Source organism: Paramormyrops kingsleyae, chromosome 10, assembly GCF_048594095.1.
Source record: "Paramormyrops kingsleyae isolate MSU_618 chromosome 10, PKINGS_0.4, whole genome shotgun sequence".
Taxonomy (NCBI): Eukaryota; Metazoa; Chordata; class Actinopteri; order Osteoglossiformes; family Mormyridae; genus Paramormyrops; species Paramormyrops kingsleyae.
This window is the reverse complement of record NC_132806.1, coordinates 4,588,262-4,594,149: the sequence shown is the minus strand read 5'-3', so window position 1 is coordinate 4,594,149 and position 5,888 is coordinate 4,588,262. Positions and strand designations below refer to the sequence as shown.

The 5,888-nt window shown below is 44.9% G+C and overlaps 1 long non-coding RNA gene across 1 annotated transcript; it reads left to right on the top strand.

Annotated features, from left to right (window-relative positions):
* The first annotated feature begins 220 nt into the window (after nt 1-220).
* On the top strand, nt 221-5,134 carry LOC140593234 (uncharacterized). The gene is made up of 3 exons (XR_011993489.1): nt 221-296; nt 983-4,579; nt 4,685-5,134. It is a non-coding gene; the product is annotated as an uncharacterized lncRNA (long non-coding RNA).
* Nucleotides 5,135-5,888: the final 754 nt, after the last annotated feature.

The following is a 5,888-nucleotide window of genomic DNA, read 5'->3' as shown; positions in this document are numbered from 1 at the left end:
AATGTAAACAGATAAATTGTGAATTAATCTAACTTCAGGTTCTTGAATTGTAGGAGGCTTGTGTGGCATAACCTTGTTCAGCATACCGATATCAATATGTATCGGTATCGCTGTACGATTCATCTTATAAAATTCCATTCGTATTATTATTATATACAACTACTATAATTATTGTTATGTTATTATTTAATTATGTTATCGCTGCGTTGCTTGGTTACATTAGACGTCTGGGCACGTGGGACGCTGAAAATTTGAAACACGCAGCTTCACTTCCGTTTCTGGACCAAGATGGCGAGGTACGATAAATGTCTGCTCCCATTTTATTATGTTAATTATCTTACACTTTAGTATCTGTCAAATTTGCATGTATATTAAAATGTTTCTAAGTAAAATCAGTATATTTTAGTTTATATTAAATTTTTCGGCGTGTTCTTTCCTGCGCTTGAGTAAATTTGCGCGTGATTGTGAGTAAAATCAGTATATTGCTATTAAATAAAGTTAATATTGTTCTGGGCTGCTGTGTTAATTACATTTAAATTTTATGTGCAAGTCGGCTAGTTTCCTGTGCTGCAAAGTCTAGTTGATATGTCCCTTTTCCGCGTACGCCTTCCCGCGCTTTCATGTTACTGTACGTTCGGCTGCGGATGCGGATGGTTGCGGTCGGTGCTGCCTACAGCAGTGATATTCCACCAGACCAGGAGAGGGCGGATGTGTTGCAACAAACACAAATAAAGGCAGTGTAGCGAAACGGGTAAACTTTATCTGGTGACTGAAATCGGTATATTGCTATTAAATAAAATTTAAATTGTCCCAGGCTTCTGTTTTGATTATTTTTAAATTTTATGTGAAAGATAGCTAGTTTCCTATGCAGTAATGCGGCTGTTGATTGCAAAGGTGTGGGTCTGTGCAGACCTGTATTCTATGTGTCTGGAGTGACTGACAGCTCCATTGCATTGCCTGTATGTTGTTTTTCCTCATTCAGAATCAGAAGAATGGCTAAAGCTGTCAGCTGGAGCGACGACCAGTACTGGGCGACTTGGGACAAGTGGGGAGAGGCGATTGACTGGGGAGAAGAGGAAGAGCTGTGCTCCGCAGCAGAATCACCCTCTGACCAGGCTGACGGTTCCATCGTCTCACACACCCGAAAGCCAATTGCCAAGGCAGTTAGCTGGACGGATGATGTGTATTGGGCAGCCTGGGACAAGTGGGAGGAGATCATCTGCTGGGGCAATGGAGAAGAGTGCTTCCCAGTAACTGCACCCACCAACCAGCCTGGGAGGGATAAGCGGTTAGATGCACATGGGTTGGAGGCCTTTGTGCTAAATAAAAGGACAATCTCCATAAAGCCTGCAGACGACCACCAAGACAGGCTGAAGGTAGGAGCTGTACTGGTAGACCTCTGCCAGTTTGATCTTGAATATTTAGATCAAAGTAATGTTAATTTTGAAATAGTAGAAGTACAGATTGGAGAAGTGAAATTGGAGGAGACTGCAGAGAGGGGTTTTGATTCAGCAGTTGAATTGGAAATTATGGATGTAGAGATAGAAGTTGTAGACGGTGAATTCCAGCTGAATGCTGTTAATTGGAACATTGCTGAAACTAAAGTGGATAAATTATCAGTGGAACACCTCAATGTAAATGATCCAGAAGCAGGCAGTGTGAAGGTGTCCACATCAATTGGCAATGTGGTGAAGGTGCCCCTGCAAACAGGGCATGGGAAACAGAAGAAAGGAAAGAACCGGCAAAATTAGAGCCCACTGCCAACCACGAGAGCCGGTGGCTGAAGCTGAACATCCTTCTCAGCCTCTTATTTGAATTTGCCCCATTGAACCATTCACCTTCATACTTACAGCATCTCTAAAATACTTTAAATTGTAAACATGTTTCTTCTCTACATCCATTTATTTCTTATCTATTATGCAATGTAAAGGGATTCTTACTAATAATAATGCTAACTAATAGTAATGTAACTGTTTTGCTTATGTTTGGAAGTCCTGGGTTAAGGATAGCTAGCTTAGAACCAGAGTTTTTGTGTGCGTGCTTGCATGTTGGTGTGTGTGCGTACCTGCCTGTATGTATGCCTGTGTGTGTGGGTGCAAGTGTAACTGTGCATGCCTGTGTGCTTGCGTGCGTGCCTGCCTGTATGCGTACCTGTCTGTGTGCCTGCGTGTGTGCGTGCCTGCCTGCGTGCAATTGTGTGTGCGTGCGTTCCTGTATGTGTCTGCATGCGTGCAAGTATGTGTCTGCGTGCGCGCCTGTGTGTGTCTGCGTGCGCGCCTGTGTCTGCGTCCATGCGTGCCTGTGTCTGCGTCCATGCCTTCGTGCATGTGTGTGCGTGCCTGTATGTATGCCTGTGTGTGTGTGCAAGTGTAACTGTGCATGCCTGTGTGCTTGCGTGCGTGCGTCCCTGTCTGCGTGCATGCCTGCCTGTATGCGTACCTGTGGGCGTGCGTGCCTGTGCGTGTGTGTGGGCCTGTGTGTGTGCGCATTGCAGTGTTCTTGTGTGCATGCCTGTGTACATGCGTGTGTCCGTACCTGTGTGTGTGCGTGCCTGCCTGCGTGCAATTGTGCGTGCGTGCGTGCCAGTATGTGTCTGCGTGCATGCCTGCTTGTGTGCGTGCCTGTATGCGTGCTTCTGTGCTCGCCTGCCTGCCTGTCTGTCTGTGTGCATGCGTCCCAGGCTGTGTTTGTGCCTGTATGCATGCCTGTGTGCGTGCATGCGTGCCTGTCGTTGTACCTGTCCGTGTGCCTGTGTGTGTCTTCTCCGGAGAGTCGCCACCTTGTCGTGGTGGGGAGGCTTGCGTGTGCCAAAGATCCCGAGAGCGATACCGTCTGGAGCCACGCTCCTGGTAGGGTCACCCTTGGCGGTAAGGTTGAGGGGAAGGTGCCAGACAAAGCGCGACTCAAGAAAGACCTCAACAGCGGAGCAGGCGGAGGATTGTGTCCAGGCATGCAGGTGGATCACAACAACGGCTGTGAAGGTGGAAGAAGGCTGCAGCAGAGATGGACCTTCAGCTGTCTTGGAGTCCATGCCGTTGATAATAGGTTTGTCTCTGTCAAGGACCGTGTGGTGGCTGCTTATGCCCCAGTCTCCCCACATTAAAAGAAGCCACGCACAGGCATCCACCTGTTGGGATAAGGTTTGTGGTTCGAGAATTGGCCTCTTCAGCCATCTGAAGATCCACAATAAGGACCCCCCAGGTGGACCATCATACTCGATTCCGAGTGATCGCCGATGATGCTTGTGTGTCTCTGTGTGCATGCATGCCTGTATGCCTGCGTACGTGCGTGCCTGTGTGCATGAGTGCCTGCCTGTGTACGTGCGTACCTGTGTGCACCATTTACACCTATGGTCAACTTGGTAACTCCAGTTAACCTCAGTATGTTCCCAGAGGCGGGTGGCACGGAGCTGCCTTCTACGGGATTCCGTACACCAATCATGATATGGCAGTCCTAAATCAAACATGCTCCGGCTCTTTGTCCGTCATGGCTGCTCTGCTGACTGCGTGCCTATTCACGGAACAGACGGTCTCTTAGTCGAACTGAGCAGTGGTTTGTGGTTTATTCCATCCCTTGGTGTAGCAGACCTTCAGACAGAGGTGGCTGCCCTGCAGACTGCAGTTGAAAAAGTGACCAGTCAGACACTTGACACTGTAAAGGCCGTTAAAGGTGAATTATCCACAGTGAAGCAGGTAGCTCTGCAAAACCGTGAGGCATTGGATCTCCTATTAACTGAGAAAGGTGGTGTTTGTGCTATAGTGGGGAAAGAATGTTGCGCGTACATCCCTGATTCCTGTCAGGCTGTGCAGGATCTAGAGGACGCAGTGCACAAACAGCTGTCTGAGATGCATGAAGAGCATGGCCTGTTTGAGTACAGCTGGGACAATTGGTTCTCCTCACTGATTCCGGGTTTATCCGGGGTGATTAAACCATTAACTTTTAGTATATTGCTTTTGCTTGTAGTGTTGCTACTAATCATATTGCTAGTTCTGTCTTCCCAGGCAAAATCTCTTATGTTCCTGCGGGCTCCCTCTTTTCCATACGTGGATGATCCTCCCATTCCTGCCTGGCTCTACGGACCTCAGCCCCCGGTCGTCATCAATGTCACCAGCAACACCAACACCGCTGGTGACTCATGTTCCATCCAACCGCCACCGGCCCGCTTCTGCCCGTTGCGCTTTCGTCCGGAGGACTACTACACCGTGGACTCTGATTATTTGTGAACAGCGCGGATCTCGCGTGTTCAAAAGGGGGGAGTGTAGAAGAAAAATTGGACATTGGTAGGCCCGGGAGGGGAGGCATATTGGGTCTGTTATGTCTTAGGCCTTAGGCAAGAAGAGATTGTTTTGAATACTGCTCTACGTTTGAGCTCCATTTTTTGGTATTTTGTGACCAATCAGGACTTACTGTAGAAGTCCTTATAGGGAATTGGGAGTTATGCTTTATCAACTGGTTGCTCTGTGTGCTCGGGGTACTTGGTACCGAGCGCCAGAGTGTGACGGGAGCGTTTGTTGGAATTGCTGGAATAAAATAGATTTTCTTTACTCACCAAACTGAGAGGTCCAGACTTTTATTCTAGGTAACTCTCTGTGTTATCACACTGTAAAAAAATCTGTAAATTTAGCCGTATATTTAGTCAGTGAATGAATTCTTTTAATGCATCATTATGTTCACTTTTCTACAGATGCATGTCCAAATGTGAGCGCCAGGCTTAAAATGAAAAGGTCTCCAAAATCAGTGGCATTAAACAACGACAACCTTCAACCCTGTTCTAATTTCATGAAACATGCATTAATCCATATGAGGTTGGAACTTCCTTGGTCTCTAAGACCCCACCTTAACCCTTATCTGTCAGAGTCTCCCTCTCTTACGAACCCTCAGACAGATGTCACTTAGCAAAGGCTCTAATCAACAAAGCTCCATAGACTGGTCCAGTGTTATCGTTGTTTTTGTTGTGTACATGAAAACAAACCTTTTCAAAGGAAATGATTCATGTTGTTTTAAAAGGCTTTTAAAAAGATGTTTCTAAAAAGTAGTCTGTTAACGACTCTGTTGAATTGTTGCTTAGAAATTAAAAATGCTTTGAATTTTTGAGGATTCTGTGAATTTTGACAAATATTTAACAGAATTACAATTTTTGTGACTTTTGTTATGGTGAGTCAAATAAATGTTCTACTTGGTTTATTGGCAAACCGAGGTAAGATAAGGAGCATTTACTGATTACAACGTACTGTAATCAGTGCACACTCCTTACCTTACCTTGGTTTATAGTGTCTGTTCAAATTACTGCATATTAATGCAAGTTACTGTAATGTAATTAAAAATAGTATATTTAATTACAGTAATAATCTATTCGGGGAATAAAGTGCTGTAAAATACATTTTATTTGGTAACTATTAACTGCTAAAATACAGGAAAAAGTACAAAAGTACATTAATATCCTGCATAACAGATTACAGCTAAGTACTGTAACTTTTTATACACAGTAAAAACGCTGTAATTAAACTGGTTTTTACTGGCAAAACTGCTGCCAGTATTTTACTGTAATTTTACATGCCTTTTTATAGTGTAGGTTGGGGAAATATGCGCCTCTTCTTACTTATGTCACCACTGTGTGGGTCTAGGGCTAATTAACACAATAAAATTCCTCCAAGTTAAATATAGCTGGGGGGGGAGGCTAATATAAATTATAAATTTATAAATTTTATTATTTGATATTCAGAAAATCATCTTGCACCCCACAGTTTCAGAGTCACTAACCTGTACAGTGTTCCTGGGAAGATTTAATAAAGATCCACGGAATAAGTTTAGATATCGGTGTTCACAAGATGGTGGCTGCAGTCTACATTTTTGCTCTCAGCTGCCTTGAGGTGCCAGTTTACAGACCA